The following is an 18,892-nucleotide window of genomic DNA, read 5'->3' on the forward strand; positions in this document are numbered from 1 at the left end:
TACGCACTTTTGGTGGTGCACCCCGCACGAACAATCCCGCCTCGACCAGCCTGAACAATTCCCCTCTCGAAGGAAGGCCTCGGCCTTAATCGTCCACGACAAACAGCTCGACGAGGCATGAAGCACCCACGGGAGCCGGAGCACGACGATGCAGAGTCTCGGTTCACAGGAGCCTGGGAAGACCATCCCGTACGGAACCCTTTACCCGAAAACATCCGAACCGCACATGCTCGCGACAGTCCTGCCGTTAGAGAATGCACCGTGCACGCGACCGAGTAAGGCCACTCAGAGACATCCATTTCCCAGGTATATGCCCCCTACGCACTTTTGGTGGCGCAACTCGCACGAACAGTCCCACCTCGACCCCGTATACAAGCTTTTTTGCCTCGAAGAGTTCGTCGGAGACGAAGAAGCAACCTTCAGTGCAACCGTAGCACTCTTTTGTGCAACCGCCCAAACAACGCCCCCTCTACCCTCTGTCGAAACACTCGGCATTGCTGCTCCCTAAGGTGAGCTTCTCCTCATAGGCAATTCCGCTCTTATCCGGTCACGTTTGTGTGCCCGAATTTCGCAAGGCAACCTCCATGGGACATGGAAAAGACTCGAGAAGAGAGCTCGCTCACGGGAGAGAGAAGCCAAGGAGACCACGAGAGTGCTGAGAGTGGGACAGCGCTGAATAGGCGGGAGAAGCCTGCGCGTATAAACGGAGATATATATCCAATTGCAACGAAGGAACGTGCCAAAGATCGAGAACAATGGCAGAAATGCTAGTAACGTGCACTTCGGGACCAACGCATCACCGGAAGACAACCGCCAAACATCGAAAGAGTCGCGATGCTCCGCAACCTACGTGCAAAGCGGTCGCACACCGGGTAAGGGAGTGAGAGCCCCAAACATAGCTGGGCGAGGCGCTCACTCCGCTCTTTAATATCTCGTTAATACCGCCAAGGAAATGGCACAAGCACACACACACAAGCATCCTCGGAAGAGGACAGTTCGAGTGACAGGTCAAATCCAAGAGTTCCGAAGACTACCTCCAGGAACAATCGGGAACAAGACCGATTACAAGTCGTCGAGTCTGTTACTGGGCGAACACGAGATGCGCACAGGAAATCGATCAGCCCTCACAATGGCCCAAGGCCAGAGATCGGACTGCTACGATTTACCCCAACAATCATCGTGCCACTCTTCGCAGAGAGGTGATAGACGCCAACGAGCCCGCGCATAGCAATCGAGGTGTAAAAAGGGCGTTGAAGGCAGGAAGCCTGGACGAAAGAGGCTACGAGGTCACCTCGAAGCGGTCTAAGAATCGGGCGCACTTGGGGCGACTACCAGTGCCAACCCCTTATCCCGCGGTGCGTCCGACACACAGAAATTTCCAAGGCGGCCAAGGAGCCTCCCCGCATAGCAATCGGGGTGTGAGGTTACGGATGCAGCATTGATAGCAATCGAGGTGGGAGGCGAAGGATGCAAAAGTGAGAGCCGAGGGATGTAGCAGAGATAGCAATCGGGGTGTGTGATGCAGAAGAGATAGCAATCGAGGTGTGCGGTGGGAAGGGCCCAGCAGCCAGAATGCATGAAGCGACGGATGAAGCAGTGATGACAACCGGGCTGTGAGGAGAGGAGGGATGCAGCCAAGAAAGCAATCAGGGCTCGAGGCAAGGGATGCATCAAGGATAGCAATCATGTTGTGAGGCGAGATTCCAAAGGCTAAACGTGAGAGGCTGCAGGGTCGACTCAGAGAGGTCTATGCATGTGAGAGGCTGAAAGCAAGGTCAACTCGGAGCGGTCTATGCATCGGGCGCGCTTGGGGCGACTACCAGTGCCAACCCCTTATCCCGCGACGCGTCCGACAAAGAGAACGTTCCAAGGCGGCAGAGGAGGTTACCAGCCGAAGGATGCAGTAGCAATAACAGGTATAGTTCCGCGGCGGCCGAGAAGACTCACCGCATAGGAATCGGGATGCGAGGCGAGGGATGCGGCGGGAAGGCCCCGACGGCTAAACGGAAGAGGCTGCAGGGCCGCCTCGGAATGGTCCAAGCATCGGACGCGATTGGGACGACTACCAGTGCCAACCCCTTATCCCGCGATGCGTCCGATACACAGATAGTTCCAAGGCGGCCGAGGAGCCTCACCGCATATCAATCGGGGTGCGAGGCGAGGGATGGGGCGGGAAGGCCCCAACGGCTAGACGGAAGAGGCTTCAGGGCCACCTCGGAATGCTCCAAGCATCGGACGCGCTTGGGGCGACTACCAGTGCCAACCCCTTATCCCGCGATGCGTCCGATACACAGATGGTTCCAAGGCGGCCGAGGAGCCTCACCGCATAGCAATCGGGGGTGCGAGGCGAGGGATGGGGCGGGAAGGCCCCAACGGCTAGACGGAAGAGGCTTCAGGGCCGCCTCGGAATGGTCCAAGCATCGGACGCGCTTGGGGCGACTACCAGTGACAACCCCTCATCCCGCGATGCGTCCGATACGAAGATGGTTCCAAGGCGGCCGAGGAGCCTCACCGCATAGCAATCGGGGTGCGAGGTGGGGGATGCGGCGAGATGGCCCCAACGGCTAGACGGAAGAGGCCACAGGGCCGCGTCGGAATAGTCCAAGCATCGGACGCGCTTGGGGCGACTACCAGTGACAACCCCTTATCCCGCGATGCGTCCGATACGAAGATAGTTCCAAGGCGGCCGAGGAGCCTCACCGCATAGCAATCCGGGTGCGAGGTGGGGGATGCGGCGAGATGGCCCCAACGGCTAGACGGAAGAGGCTGCAGGGCCGCCTCGGAATAGTCCAAGCATCGGACGCGCTTGGGGCGACTACCAGTGACAACCCCTTATCCCGCGATGCTTCCGATACGAAGACAGTTCCAAGGCGGCCGAGGAGCCTCACCGCATAGCAATGGGGGTGCGAGGTGAGGGATGCGGCGAGATGGCCCCAACGGCTAGACGGAAGAGGCCACAGGGCCGCCTCGGAATAGTCCAAGCATCGGACGCGCTTGGGGCGACTACCAGTGACAACCCCTTATCCCGCGATGCATCCGATACGAAGATAGTTCCCAGGCGGCCGAGGAGCCTCACCGCATAGCAATCGGGGTGCGAGGCGAGGGATGCGGCGAGATGGCCCCAAAGGGTAGACGGAAGAGGCTGCGGGGCCGCCTCGGAATAGTCCAAGCATCGAACGCGCTTGGGGCGACTACCACTGCCAACCCCTTATCCCGCGATGCGTCCGATACACAGATAGTTCCGAGGCGGCCGAGGAGCTGGGGGATGCGGCGAGATGGCCCCAACGGCTAGACGGAAGAGGCTGCAGGGCCGCCTCGGAATAGTCCAAGCATCGGACGCGCTTGGGGCGACTACCAGTGACAACCCCTTATCCCGCGATGCGTCCGATACACAGATAGTTCCGAGGCGGCCAAGGAGCCTCACCGCATAGCAATCGTGGTGCGAGGTGGGGGATGCAGCGAGATGGCCCCAACGGCTAGACGGAAGAGGCTGCAGGGCCGCCTCGGAATGGTCCAAGCATCGGACGCGCTTGGGGCGACTACCACTGCCAACCCCTTATCCCGCGATGCGTCCGATACACAGATAGTTCCAAGGCGGCCGAGGAGCCTCACCGAATAGCAATCGGGGTGCGAGGCGAGGGATGCGGCGAGAAAGCCCCAACGGCTAGAGGGAAGAGGCTTCAGGTCCGCCTCGGAATGGTCCAAGCATCGGACGCGCTTGGGGCGACTACCAGTGACAACCCCTTATCCCGCGACGCGTCCGATACACAGATAGTTCCAAGGCGGCCGAGGAGCCTCACCGCATAGCAATCGGGGTGCGAGGCGAGGGATGCGGCGAGAAGGACCCAACGGCTAGACGGAAGAGGCTTCAGGGCCGCCTCGGAATGGTCCAAGCATCGGACGCGCTTGGGGCGACTACCAGTGACAACCCCTTATCCCGCGACGCGTCCGATACACAGATAGTTCCAAGGCGGCCGAGGAGCCTCACCGCATAGCAATCGGGGTGCGAGGCGAGGGATGCGGCGAGAAGGACCCAACGGCTAGACGGAAGAGGCTTCAGGTCCGCCTCGGAATGGTCCAAGCATCGGACGCGCTTGGGGCGACTACCAGTGACAACCCCTTATCCCGCGACGCGTCCGATACACAGATAGTTCCAAGGCGGCCGAGGAGCCTCACCGCATAGCAATCGGGGTGCGAGGCGAGGGATGCGGCGAGAAGGACCCAACGGCTAGACGGAAGAGGCTTCAGGGCCGCCTCGGAATGGTCCAAGCATCGGACGCGCTTGGGGCGACTACCAGTGACAACCCCTTATCCCGCGATGCGTCCGATACACAGATAGTTCCAAGGCGGCCGAGGAGCCTCACCGCATAGCAATCGGGGTGCGAGGCGAGGGATGCGGCGAGAAGGACCCAACGGCTAGACGGAAGAGGCTTCAGGGCCGCCTCGGAATGGTCCAAGCATCGGACGCGCTTGGGGCGACTACCAGTGACAACCCCTTATCCCGCGACGCGTCCGATACACAGATAGTTCCAAGGCGGCCGAGGAGCCTCACCGCATAGCAATCGGGGTGCGAGGCGAGGGATGCGGCAAGAAGGACCCAACGGCTAGACGGAAAAGGCTTCAGGGCCGCCTCGGAATGGTCCAAGCATCGGACGCGCTTGGGGCGACTACCAGTGACAACCCCTTATCCCGCGACGCGTCCGATACACAGATAGTTCCAAGGCGGCCGAGGAGCCTCACCGCATAGCAATCGGGGTGCGAGGCGAGGGATGCGGCGAGAAGGACCCAACGGCTAGACGGAAGAGGCTTCAGGTCCGCCTCGGAATGGTCCAAGCATCGGACGCGCTTGGGGCGACTACCAGTGACAACCCCTTATCCCGCGACGCGTCCGATACACAGATAGTTCCAAGGCGGCCGAGGAGCCTCACCGCATAGCAATCGGGGTGCGAGGCGAGGGATGCGGCGAGAAGGACCCAACGGCTAGACGGAAGAGGCTTCAGGGCCGCCTCGGAATGGTCCAAGCATCGGACGCGCTTGGGGCGACTACCAGTGACAACCCCTTATCCCGCGACGCGTCCGATACACAGATAGTTCCAAGGCGGCCGAGGAGCCTCACCGCATAGCAATCGGGGTGCGAGGCGAGGGATGCGGCGAGAAGGACCCAACGGCTAGACGGAAGAGGCTTCAGGGCCGCCTCGGAATGGTCCAAGCATCGGACGCGCTTGGGGCGACTACCAGTGACAACCCCTTATCCCGCGATGCGTCCGATACACAGATAGTTCCAAGGCGGCCGAGGAGCCTCACCGCATAGCAATCGGGGTGCGAGGCGAGGGATGCGGCGAGAAGGACCCAACGGCTAGACGGAAGAGGCTTCAGGGCCGCCTCGGAATGGTCCAAGCATCGGACGCGCTTGGGGCGACTACCAGTGACAACCCCTTATCCCGCGACGCGTCCGATACACAGATAGTTCCAAGGCGGCCGAGGAGCCTCACCGCATAGCAATCGGGGTGCGAGGCGAGGGATGCGGCGAGAAGGACCCAACGGCTAGACGGAAGAGGCTTCAGGGCCGCCTCGGAATGGTCCAAGCATCGGACGCGCTTGGGGCGACTACCAGTGACAACCCCTTATCCCGCGACGCGTCCGATACACAGATAGTTCCAAGGCGGCCGAGGAGCCTCACCGCATAGCAATCGGGGTGCGAGGCGAGGGATGCGGCGAGAAGGACCCAACGGCTAGACGGAAGAGGCTTCAGGGCCGCCTCGGAATGGTCCAAGCATCGGACGCGCTTGGGGCGACTACCAGTGACAACCCCTTATCCCGCGACGCGTCCGATACACAGATAGTTCCAAGGCGGCCGAGGAGCCTCACCGCATAGCAATCGGGGTGCGAGGCGAGGGATGCGGCGAGAAGGACCCAACGGCTAGACGGAAGAGGCTTCAGGGCCGCCTGGGAATGGTCCATGCATCGCACGCGCTTGGGGCGACTACCAGTGACAACCCCTTATCCCGCGACGCGTCCGATACACAGATAGTTCCAAGGCGGCCGAGGAGCCTCACCGCATAGCAATCGGGGTGCGAGGCGAGGGATGCGGCGAGAAGGACCCAACGGCTAGACGGAAGAGGCTTCAGGGCCGCCTCGGAATGGTCCAAGCATCGGACGCGCTTGGGGCGACTACCAGTGACAACCCCTTATCCCGCGACGCGTCCGATACACAGATAGTTCCAAGGCGGCCGAGGAGCCTCACCGCATAGCAATCGGGGTGCGAGTCGAGGGATGCGGCGAGAAGGACCCAACGGCTAGACGGAAGAGGCTTCAGGGCCGCCTCGAAATGGTCCAAGCATCGGACGCGCTTGGGGCGACTACCAGTGACAACCCCTTATCCCGCGATGCGTCTGATACACAGATAGTTCCAAGGCGGCCGAGGAGCCTCACCGCATAGCAATCGGGGTGCGAGGCAAGGGATGCGGCGAGAAGGACCCAACGGCTAGACGGAAGAGGCTTCAGGGCCGCCTCGGAATGGTCCAAGCATCGGACGCGCTTGGGGCGACTACCGTTGCCAACCCCTTATCCCGCGATGCGTCTGATACACAGATAGTTCCGAGGCGGCCGAGGAGCCTCACCGCATAGCAATCGGGTTGCGAGGCAGATTATTGGGAAGGGAACCCCCTGGGATGCGGCTCAAGCAGTGCCCAAAGGGACTGGAATGCGGAATCACATCGAGAGACCCAAATGCTATACGAGGGCTCAAATCGAATTATCGATTTGGCCACGACATGGACGCATCGGAACGACTACCTTTGCCGAACCACTCGCAATTGCATCCATACCGAAACCAATAGACATTTCCGTTAGAGCCCTCGCATAGCATTCGTGAATCTCGCATGCCCCTCTAAATCGACCAATGCTGGCGCTCAACGAAAATCCGAGCGCTACCACCGTTCGAGCGCCAGCATTGGTCGAGTTAGAGGGGCACGGGGGAGAATGCTCCAGTCAACACCTCCCCTATATAAGTTATTTGTCCGATTCTCGCACAACCGTAGTCTGCCTCGTCGAATCAAACAACGGTCCCAGATTCCGACTTCCGTTCCGTAGAGACCCAAAAGCTAGATGGAGGCTCGCAAGAAAGAGAGTCGGCGCATAGCAATCGGGTTTCTCGAACGTTTAGGGACCGAGCTCACTTGCGGATAGGGCAAAATCCGCCAAGCAACCCAAAAGCTAGACGGGGGCTCGAATCGAATCGCCTAGGCGGCCACAACAACGACGTGTTGGATCGACTACCAGTGCCAAACCATTCAGCAAGACTAGTCTGTGTCGAGGCCGGATAGAGATTCTCAGAGAGCGCCCGTATAGCATTTAGGAGACCTGCCGCGTCCCTCACACTCGACAAATGGTGGTGCACGTTTATAAATCCGAGCGATCCCAACCCTTTCAAGCACCAACATCGGTCGAGATAGAGGGGCACGGAGGGGGCTGCGTGAGACAACACAGTCCCCTATATAAGTTATTTGTCCGATTCTCACACATCCGAAGAATGGTCATCAAATCGGACAACAGCCCAAACTTCCGACTTCCGTCCCAGAAAGCCCAAGAGCTATCTAAAACGTTCATGGCCGGAACTCGATCGCGGCTATACCAGTCCGCCAAGCAACCCAAAAGCTAGACTGGAGCTCTAGTCGAATCACCTCTGTGGCCATTGCAAGGACGTGTTGGAGCGACTACCATTGCCGAACCATTCCGCAGGTCGAGTCCATACCAAGGCCGCATAGAGATTCACGATGAGCTCCTGCATAGCAATCAGGAGACTTGCCGTGTCCATCACAATCGATAAATCCTGGTGCAAGATTTTTGCATCCGAGCGCTCCAACCAGTCGAGCACCAGCATCAATCGACATAAACGGGCACGGGGGGAGGATGCTCGAGAACACTACCTCCCCTATATAAGTTATTTGTCCGATTCTCAAGCAGCCGAAGTCTGGTCATCGAATCGGGTCAAAGACCACAACTTCCGACTTTACCCACAATGCAAGTCATCGAATCGAACATCGGCCCCCGAGTCGGACTCCATGCGTATGTCAGGTCATCGGACCCAAATTCCGCCTTCCTGCGCATGGCGGGCCATCAATATCAACTCGGTCATCGGACCCAAACTCCGCCTTTCTGCGCATGGCACGCCTTCAAATCGGTCATCGGACCCAAATTCCGCCTTCCTGTGCATGGCGGGCCATCAACATCAACTCGGTCATCGGACCCAAATTCCGCCTTTCTGCGCATGGCACGCCATCAACTCGGTCATCGGACCCAAATTCCGCCTTCCTGCGCATGGCAGGTCATCGGACACAAATTCAGACCTCGCCAATATGCCTACGTATCGAATCGGTCATCGGACCCAACTTCCGACTTCATCCATACTGTAGGGTCTTTGAGGTTGGCGCGGTGCGCTCAACCCGGGGAGTCGACCCATCGAAGCATACACCTCCCCTATATAAGCTATTTGTCCGATTCCCACACCTGTGTAGTTTGCACCTCTGACCAGGACATCGACCCCAACTTCCGAACTCGACTGCAACGACGGCACCAGCGCCTTGGTGCGCACCTTGCGACGCACAGTCCCAACATTCGCCTTCCTGCACATGGCAGGTCATCGGACCCAAATTCCGACCTCGCGAGTATGCCTACATATCGAATCGGTCATCGGACACAACTTCCGACTTCATCCATACCGTAGGGTCTTTGAGGTTGGCGCGGTGCGCTCAACCCGGGGAGTCGACCCAACGAAGCATACACCTCCCCTATATAAGCTATTTGTCCGATTCCCACACCTGTGTAGTTTGCACCTCCGATCAGGACATCGACCCCAACTTCCGAACTCGCCTGCAACGACCGAACCAGCGCCTTGGTGCGCACCTTGCAACGCACAGTGCCAACATTCGCCTTCCTGCACATGGCAGGTCATCGGACCCAAATTCCGACCTCGCGAGTATGCCTACATATCGAATCGGTCATCGGACCCAACTTCCGACTTCATCCATACCGTAGGGTCTTTGAGGTTGGCGCGGTGCGCTCAACCCGGGGAGTCGACCCAACGAAGCATACACCTCCCCTATATAAGCTATTTGTCCGATTCCCACACCTGTGTAGCTTGCACCTCCGATCAGGACATCGACCCCAACTTCCGAACTCGACTAAAAAGACCGCACCAGCACCTTGGTGTGCACCTTGCAACGCACAGTGCCAACATTCGCCTTCCTGCACATGGCAGGTCATCGGACCCAAATTCCGACCTCATGAGCATACCTACTAATCGAATCGGTCATCGGACCCAACTTCCGACTTCATCCATACCGTAGGGTCTTTGAGGTTGGCGCGGTGCGCTCAACCTGGGGAGTCGACCCATCGAAGCATACACCTCCCCTATATAAGCTATTTGTCCGATTCCGACACCTGTGTAGTTTGCACCTCCGCTCAGGACATCGACCCCAACTTCCGAACTCGCCTGCAACGACCGAACCAGCGCCTTGGTGCGCACCAAAAGTGCGCACTTTTGGAGGGCACTTTTGTGCGCTCCAAAGGTGCGCACTTTTGGAGGGCACTTTTGTGCGCTCCAAAGGTGCGCACTTTTGGAGGGCACTTTTTGGAGGGCACTTTTGTGCGCTCCAAAGGTGCGCACTTTTGGAGGGCACTTTTTGGAGGGCACTTTTCTGCGCTCCAAAGGTGCGCACTTTTGGAGGGCACTTTTTGGAGGGCACTTTTCTGCGCTCCAAAGGTGCGCACTTTTGGAGGGCACTTTTTGGAGGGCACTTTTCTGCGCTCCAAAGGTGCGCACTTTTGGAGGGCACTTTTGTGCACTCCAAAGGTGCACACTTTTGGAGGGCACTTTTTGGAGGGCACTTTTCTGCACTCCAAAGGTGCGCACTTTTGGAGGGCACTTTTTGGAGGGCACTTTTGTGCGCTCCAAAGGTGCGCACTTTTGGAGGGCACTTTTTGGAGGGCACTTTTGTGCGCTCCAAAGGTGCGCACTTTTGGAGGGCACTTTTGTGCACTCCAAAGGTGCGCACTTTTGGAGGGCACTTTTCCTGCGCTCCAAAGGTGCACACCTAGGTGAGCACCTTCGACCACACCTTGTAGCACACCAAACTCTGACTTTCGACTTCATCCGCAATGCAGGGTCTTTGAGGTTGGCGCAATGCGCACAACCAGGGGAGTCGACCCATCAAACCCAACACCTCCCCTATATAAGCTATTTGTCTGATTCTCATACATGCGTAGCCTGCAGGAGCAATTAGGACATCGACCCCAACTTTCGGCTTCTAAACGAAAACAAGGTCTTTGAGGTTGGTGTAATGCGAACAACTAGGGGAGTCAACCCATCAAACCCAACACCTCCCCTATATAAGCTATTTGTCTGATTCTCATACATGTGTAGTCTACAGGAGCAATTAGGACATCGACCCCAACTTTTGACTTCTTAACGAAAACAAGGTCTTTGAGGTTGACGTAATGCGCACAACCAGGGGAGTCGACCCATCAAACCCAACACCTCCCCTATATAAGCTATTTGTCCGATTCTCATACATGTGTAGCCTACAGGAGCCATTAGGACATTGACCCCAACTTTTGACTTCTTAACGAAAACAAGGTCTTTGAGGTTGGCGTAATGCGCACAACCAAGGGAGTTGACCCATCAAACCCAACACCTCCCCTATATAAGCTATTTGTCTGATTCTCATACATGTGTAGCCTGCAACAACGATTAGGACATCCACCCCAACTTCTGAATTCGTCTGCGTTGACCGCACCAAAGGTGCACGCCTTGGTGCTCACCAAAATCCGACTTCCGACTTCTTCTGCTATGCGGGGTCTTTGAGGTTGGCGCAGTGCGCACAACCAGGGGAGTCAACCCACCGAATGCAACACCTCCCCTATATAAGCTATTTGTCTGATTCTCATACATGCGTAGACTGCAGCAATGATTAGGACATCCACCCCAACTTTTGACTTCTTAAACAAGACAGGGTCTTTGAAGTTGGTGCAGTGCACACAACCAGGGGAGTCGACCCATCAAACGCAACACCTCCCCTATATAAAGCTATTTGTCCGATTCTCATACGTGTAGTCTGCAGCAGCGATTAGGACATCGACCCCAACTTCCGAATTCGTTTGCATTGACCGCACCAAAGGTGCACGCCTTGGTGTGCACCTTGGAGTGCACTTTGGTGCTCACCTCGGTGCACACTTTGGTGTGCACCTCGGTGTGCACCAAAGGTGCGCACCTTGGAGCGCACCAAAGGTGTACACTTTGGAGCGCACCACATAGGGTCTTTGAGAGGTTGGCGCAGTGCGCACACCAAGGTGGGTGTTGAGGTGCGTGCCGAGGTGGGTGGGTGCTAGGGTGCGCTCCATGGTGGGTGCCAGGGTGGGTGCGTGCTAGGGTGGATTCCAAAGAGGGTCATAGGGTGGGTGCCAAGGTGGGTTGGTGATATAGTGGGTTCAAAGGTGGGTACTAGGGTGGGTTCCAAGGTGGGTCACAAGTTGGGTGCCAGGATGCGTGGGTGTTAGGTTGGGTGCCAAGGTGGGCTCCTGCGTGGGTGGGTGCTAGGGTGGGTTTCAAGGTGGACGCGAGGGCGGGTGCCAAGGTGGGTAACAAGTTGGGTGTTAGGATGGGTGAGTGCTAGAGTGGGTGCCAAGGTGGGTGGGTGCTAAGGTGGATGCCAAGGTGGTTCACAGGGTGGGTGGGTTCTAGGGTGAGTTCCAAGGTGGGTCACAGGTTTAGTGCTAGGGTGCGTGTCAAGGCGGGTGTCGAGGTGCCTGGGTGCTAGGGTGTGGATGCCAATGTGGGTCATAGGGTGGGTACTAGGGTGGGCTGCAATGTGGGTGCCAAGGTGGGTAACATGCTCGGTTGGTTCTAAATTGGGTGTCAGGGTGGGTGTGCACCCACCTTGCCCGAGGTGGGTGCCAAGGTGCCAGTGTGGGTGGGTGCTAAGGTGGATGCCAAGGTGGGTGAGAAGGTGGGTGATAGGTTGAGTGGTAGGATGGGTGGGTGCCAAGATGGGTCACAGGGTGGGTGCAAGGGTGGGTAGGTGCTAGGGTTGGTGTCAGGGTGGGTGGGTGCTAGGTTGGGTTCCAAGGTGGGTGCGAGGGTGAGTGTCAAGGTGGGTCACAGGTTAGGTGCTAGGATGGGTGAGTGCTAGGGTGCAAAGGTGCCAGGGTGGGTGCTAGGATGGGTCGATGCTAGGGTGAGTGGCAAGGTGGGTCCACAAGTGTCAAGGTGGGTGCCGAGGTGGGTGCCAACTTGGGTTCCAAGGTGGGTGCCAAGTGGGCGACTGCTATGGTGGATGCCAAGGTGGGTCACGGGGTGGGTGCCAAGTTGCTAGGTTGTGTTCCAAGGTGGGTGCCAACGTGGCTGCTAGGGTGCGTGGGTTAAAGGGTGTGTCACAACGTGGGTGCCAGGATGGGTGCGCACCCACACTGGCCAAGACGGGTGCAAGGTTGGGTTCCAAGCCCGGTCACAGGCTGGGTGCTAGGATGGGTGGGTGCCAAGGTGGGCACCAGGGTGGGTGCACCCACCCTGGCCAAGGTGGGTCACGGGGTGGGTCCTAGGGTGGGTAACAGGGTGGGTACTAAGGTGCGTGCCAAGGTGGGTCATGGGGTGGGTGCCAAGGTGGGCACCAGGGTGGGTGTGCACCAACCCTAGCCAGGGTAGGTCACGGGGTGGTTGTCGGGGTGGGCGTCAAGGAGCCAAGGTGGGTGGCAAGTAGCCAAGTTGCGTGCCAAGGTGGGTGTCGGGGTGGGTGCCAAGGATCCAAGGTGGGTGCCAAGGAACCAAGGTGGGTGTCTGGGTGGGTGCCGAGGTGGGAGCCAGGGTGGGTCCCAAGGTGAGTGCAAAGGTGGGTGCCAGGGTCAAGGTGAGTGCCAATGTGGGTTCCAAGGTGCCAGGGTCAGGGTGAGTGCCAATGTGGGTTCAAAGGTGCTAAGTTGGGTGCGAGGTTGGGTGCGAGGGTGGGTGGGTGCCAAGGTGTGCTAGGTGGAAGCCCGGGTGGGTCGGCATCCCATGGGTGTCGAGTTGGGTGCCTGATGGGTGCTTCTTGTCAAGTTTTAGTCGTCGGGACTCATTTCGAGCCTTAGAGGTCGTTTCTTGTCCGGTTGCCCTGTCTTCGACCTGGGAACCCAATTTTGGTCCTCGGGTCCCATTTTTTTTTGTCTCGCATCCCACTTTTGGCCTGTGGCCTTTTCGGGGTCGATTCTCGTTTTGGGCATCAGAGCATGTTTCTTCTCCTAAAACCCAATATTTGTTTATTAAGTCTCGGAACACATTTTTGTTCTCGTGGACCCATCATGGGTCTTGGAACGCATTTGTGGTCCTTGGGTCCCATTTTGCATCCCGAAACTTGTGTTTTGGTGCTTGATCCCTATTTTGGGTGCCCACCTTGCACCAAGTGCGCACCCGGGGCAAACCGAGCGCCTTGGTGCACCGGGGCAAGATCGAGCGTGCACCCGAGGCGCCCCGAACATGCACCAAGGTGCACTCGGCCCACATGTGAGCGCAGGTCGTTGCGCCCCGAGGTGGTGTGTGGGCACCGCGTTGCAGACGGGACACTGCACGCACACGACGCCCCGTCCAGGTGCACGCACGTAGGCCGGGCCGGGTGCACACCCCGACGCCCTAGCAAGGTGCGCGCACCCGGGCAGGGCTCACACTTGGCGAACGGGGCGCACTTTCGCGAGGGAGGGTGTGCACCTCGACGGGGGGTGGGTGGCCGGGGTGGATTCGCACGTGGGTCGCGGTTTGCTAAGTACACACTGCGACAAGCTCATAACGGGTGCGATCATACCAGCGTTAGTGCACCGGATCCCATCAGAACTCCGCAGTTAAGCGCGCTTGGGCCGGAGTAGTACTGGGATGGGTGACTCTCCGGGAAGTCCCGGTGTTTGCACCCTTTCTTAGTTTTTCGCCGGGCGTCGCAATGCTATTTGAATAAACCTTTGCCCGTTTGCGTTCTCGTCGGGGCCGGGCCGGGCCGGGGTGCGCTGCCCGCACTACCGCGGCGCGCGGGGCGACACCGAGCGCGCACACCGAGGCGCCCCGAGCACACAGGCCACGGTGCAACCCGGGCGTTGTGCCGCGCACCCCGGTGCGCCCGAGGTGCTGCGCGCGCACCCAGGTGAAATCGGTGTGCACCTCGGCCAGTGCGCGCTCGGTCGAGTCGCGCACGTTGGCCAAGGTGCACGGTTGATGTTTCTTACTCTAAGGTTCCGCACCAGACGCCCGGGACAGGTGAGCGAAGCTGGGCGGGGGCCGGGTGCGCGGCCGGGGCAGGTGCACGCAGCTGGAGAGAGCTTTGGAGCACCACCAGAGGTGCGCACCTTGGAGCACACTTCGGAGCGCACCAATGATGCGCTCCATTCAAAAGTTTCCTGAAAAGGCAAAAAAAAGTTGAGATTATAGAATTTCCCACTTGAGAGATTGTAAAAAAAAAAATTTAAAATGAAGGAAACGCGGGTGCCAAGGTGTGCGCGCCCGGGTGCGCAGCCCAGCCAAGGTGTGCGCACCAAGGCGCCCACCCTGGCGAAGGTGCACGCAAGGTGGCACCCGAGGCAAACCGGACAATTAACCCAACTTTCGACTTCGCGCGCACCTGCGCACCTGGAGCGCACTTCGGAGCGCTCCTTGGTGCGCACCAATCTTGGGCACCTCGGAGTGCACCATGGCGCCCACCAAGGTGCGCACCCGGGGCAAACCGAGCTCCGACTTCGTGCGCACCTTGGAGCGCACGAAAGGTGCGCACCATGGCGCCCACCAAGGTGCGCAGCCCAGCCAAGGCGTGCGCATCAAGGTGCGCACCCTGGCGAAGGTGCGCACCCGGGGCAAACCGAGCTCCCGACTTCGTGCGCACCTTGGGAGCGCACAAAGGGTGCGCAACCCAGCCAAGGTGTGCGCACCCCCGGGCAAACCGAGCTCCGAATCGTGCGCACCTTGGAGCACACTTCGGAGCCCTCCTTGGTGCGCCACCGATGTTGCGCACCTCGGAGCGCACCCGGGGAAAACAATGCAATTAACCCGACTTTCGACTTCGTGGGCACCTCGGAGCGCTCTCGGGTTCGCACCTCGGAGCACACCGAGGTGCGCACCTTTGATGCGCTGCCTTCACCAATTTCCAGAAAAGGCAAGAAAACATTGAGAAGGTGTGCGCACCGAGGTGCCCACCCTGGCGAAGGTGCACGCGAGGTGCGCACCCGGGGCAAACCGGGCTCCGACTTCGTGCACGCCATGCTGCGCACCTGGAGGGCCATGGTGCGCACCTTGGAGCACACTTCGGAGCGCTCAATGGTGCCCAACCCAGCCAAGGTGCCCACCGCGGCGAAGGTGCACGCGAGGTGCGCACCCCGGGGCAAACCGGGCTCCGACTTCGTGCACGCCGCACCTTGGAGCACACTTCGGAGCGCTCCTTGGTGCGCACCAGGGCGCGCAACCCAGCCGAGGTGCCCACCCCGGCGAAGGTGCACGCGGGGTGCGCACCCGAGGCAAACCGGCTCCGACTTCGTGCACGCCATGGTGCCCACCGCGGCGAAGGTGCACGCGAGGTGCGCACCCGGGGCAAACCGGGCTCCGACTTCGTGCACCGCCGCACCTTGGAGCACACTTCGGAGCGCTCCTTGGTGCGCACCAGGGCGCGGCAACCCAGCCGAGGTGCCCACCCCGGCGAAGGTGCACGCGAGGTGCGCACCCGGGGCAAACCGGGCTCCGACTTCGTGCACGCCATGGTGCCCACCGCGGCGAAGGTGCACGCGAGGTGCGCACCCGGGGCAAACCGGGCTCCGACTTCGTGCACGGCCGCACCTTGGAGCACACTTCGGAGCGCTCCTTGGTGCGCACCATGGTGCCCACCAGGGCGCGCAACCCCGCCGAAGGTGCACGCGAGGTGCGCACCCCGGGCAAACCGGGCTCCGACTTCGTGCACCAGCCAGCCCACCTTGGAGCACCACTTCGGAGCGCTCCTTGGTGCGCACCAGGGCGCGCAAACCCCGCCGAAGGTGCACGCGAGGTGCGCACCCGGGGCAAACCGGGCTCCGACTTCGTGCACGCCATGGTGCGCACCAGGGTGCCCACCCGCGGCGAAGGTGCGCACCCCGGGCAAACCGGGCTCCGACTTCGTGCACGCCGCACCTTGGAGCACACTTCGGAGCGCTCCTTGGTGCGCACCAGGGCGCGCAACCCAGCCGAGGTGCCCACCCCCGGCGAAGGTGCACGCGAGGTGCGCACCCCGGGGCAAACCGGGCTCCGACTTCGTGCACGCCATGGTGCCCACCGCGGCGAAGGTGCGCACCCGGGGCAAACCGGGCTAGGACTTCGTGCACCGCCGCACCTTGGAGCACACTTCGGAGCGCTCCTTGGTGCGCACCATGGTGCCCACCAGGCCGCGCAACCCAGCCAAGGTGTGCGCACCAAGGTGCACGCGAGGTGCGCACCCCGGGGCAAACCGGGGTCCGGCTTCGTGCACGCCCGCACCTTGGAGCACACATCGGGCGCTCCCGGGTTCGCACCGGCGTTGCGCACCGTGGTGGGCACCTCGGAGCGCACCGTGGTGGGCACCTCGGAGCACACCAAGGTGGGCAGCGAGGTGCGCACCTTTGATGCGATGCCTTCACTAATTTCATAAAAGGCAAAAGAAAACGAGATTTAAAATTTCCGTTTTGAAAGATAGTGAGAAAAAGGGAATGCTGGTGCCCATCTTGAGCCCGGCCCTGGTGCGCAGCCCAGCCAAGGTGTGCGCACCAAGGTGCCCACCCTGGCGAAGGTGCGCGCCCGGGCAATTAACCCAACTTCCAACTTCGCGCGCCGCCAGGGTGGGAGCGCACCCAACAACCGGGCCTGGAAGAGGCCAATGCGAGAAACCCCACCAAACGCTCTGACAAAAAAAGAGGGGGGCGCTCCAGTAACCCCGCTTCGGAGCGCACCCTGGGCAAACCCAGCCAGGGTGCCCACCCCGGCCAAGGTGCAGGCGAGGTGCGCACCCGGGGCAAACCGGGCTCCGACAACGTGCACGCCGCACCTTGGAGCACACTTCGTAGCGCTCCCGGGTGCGCACCTCAGAGCACACCAAGGTGGGCAGCGAGGTGCGCACCTTTGATGCGCTGCCTTCACTAATTTCCAGAAAAGGCAAAAAAAAGAGGAGATTTTAAAATTTCCGTTTGAAAGATAGTGAAAAAAACGGAACGCGGGTGCCATCTTGAGCCCGCCCGGGTGCACAGCCCAGGTAAGGTGCCCACCTGGCAAAGGTGCGCACCCGGGCAATTAACCCTACTTCCGACTTCGTGCGCGCCAGGGTGGCAACCGGGCCTGGGAAGAGCCAATGCGAGAAACCCCACCAAACGCTCCGACAAAAAAAGAGGCGGCGCTCCAATAACCCCGCTTCGGAGCGCAGCCGGGGCAAAACCCAGCCAAGGTGCCCACCCCCGACGAAGGTGCACGCGAGGTGCGCACTCCGGGGCAAACCGGGCTCCGACAACGTGCACGCAGCACCTTGGAGCACACTTCGAAGCACTCCCGGGTGCCCACCGGCGTTGCGCACCGTGGTGGGCAGCGAGGTGCGCACCTTTGATGCGCTGCCTTCACTAATTTTCCAGAAAAGGCAAAAAAAAATGAGATTTTAAAATTTCCGTTTTGAAAGATAGTGAAAAAAACGAACGCGGTGCCATCTTGAGCCCGCCCTGGTGCGCAGCCCAGGCAAGGCAAGCGCACCCAAGGTGCCCACCCGCGGTGCACACCCGGGGCAAACCGGGCTCCGACTTCGTGCAGGCCGCACCTTGGAGCACACTTCGGAGCGCTCCCTTGGTGCGCACCATGGTGCCCACCAGGGCGCACCCGGGGCAAACCGGGCTCCGACTTCGTGCACCGCCGCACCTTGGAGCACACATCGGAGCGCTCCCCAGGTTCGCACCAGCGTTGCGCACCTTTGATGCGCTGCCTTCACTAATTTCCAGAAAAGGCAAAAAAAAACGATATTTTAAAATTTCCGTTCTGAAAGATAGTGAAAAAAAACGGAACGCGGGTGCCATCTTGAGCCCTTCCTGGTGCGCAGCCCAGGCAAGTTGTGCGCACCAAGGTGCCCACCCTGGCGGAGGTGCGCGCCCTGGGCAAACCGGGCTCCGACTTCGTGCACTGCATGGTGCCCACCAAGGCGCGCAACCCAGCCAAGGTGCCCACCGCAGCGAAGGTGCACGCGAGGTGCGCACACCGAGGTGCACACCCGGGGCAAACCGAGCTCCGACTTCGTGCACGCCGCACCTTGGAGCACACTTCAGAGCGCTCCTTGGTGCGCACCAGGGCGCGCAACCCAGCCAAGGTGCTCACCCCGGCGAAGGTGCACGCGAGGTGCGCACCCGGGCAAGCCGGGCCTCGGACTTCGTGCACGCCGCACCTTGGAGCACACATCGGAGCGCTCCCGGGTTCGCACCAGCATTGCGCACCTTTGATGCGCTGCCTTCACTAATTTCCCAGAAAAGGCAAAAAAAAAAAAAAAACGAGATTTTAAAATTTCCGTTTTGAAAGATAGTGAAAAAAACGGAACGCGGGTGCCATCTTGAGCCCGCCCTGGTGTGCAGCCCAGGCAAGTTGTGCGCACCAAGGCACCCACCCTGGCCAAGGTGGGTCCACGGGGTGGGTCCTAGGGTGGGTAACGGGGTGGGTACTAAGGTGCGTGCCAAGGTGGGTCATGGGGTGGGTGCCAAGGTGGGCACCAGGGTGGGTGTGCACCAACCCTAGCCAGGGTAGGTCACGGGGTGGTTGTCGGGGTGGGCGTCAAGGAGCCAAGGTGGGTGGCAAGTAGCCAAGTTGCGTGCCAAGGTGGGTGTCGGGGTGGGTGCCAAGGATCCAAGGTGGGTGCCAAGGAACCAA

At 60.0% G+C, this 18,892-nt stretch overlaps 1 non-coding gene across 1 annotated transcript; it reads left to right on the plus strand.

Annotated features, from left to right (window-relative positions):
• Positions 1-13,815: 13,815 nt before the first annotated feature.
• LOC131873422 (5S ribosomal RNA) lies at positions 13,816-13,935 on the plus strand. The gene has a single exon (XR_009371377.1). It is a non-coding gene; the product is annotated as a 5S ribosomal RNA (ribosomal RNA).
• Positions 13,936-18,892: the final 4,957 nt, after the last annotated feature.

Source organism: Cryptomeria japonica, unplaced genomic scaffold, assembly GCF_030272615.1.
Source record: "Cryptomeria japonica unplaced genomic scaffold, Sugi_1.0 HiC_scaffold_1707, whole genome shotgun sequence".
Classification (NCBI taxonomy): domain Eukaryota; kingdom Viridiplantae; phylum Streptophyta; class Pinopsida; order Cupressales; family Cupressaceae; genus Cryptomeria; species Cryptomeria japonica.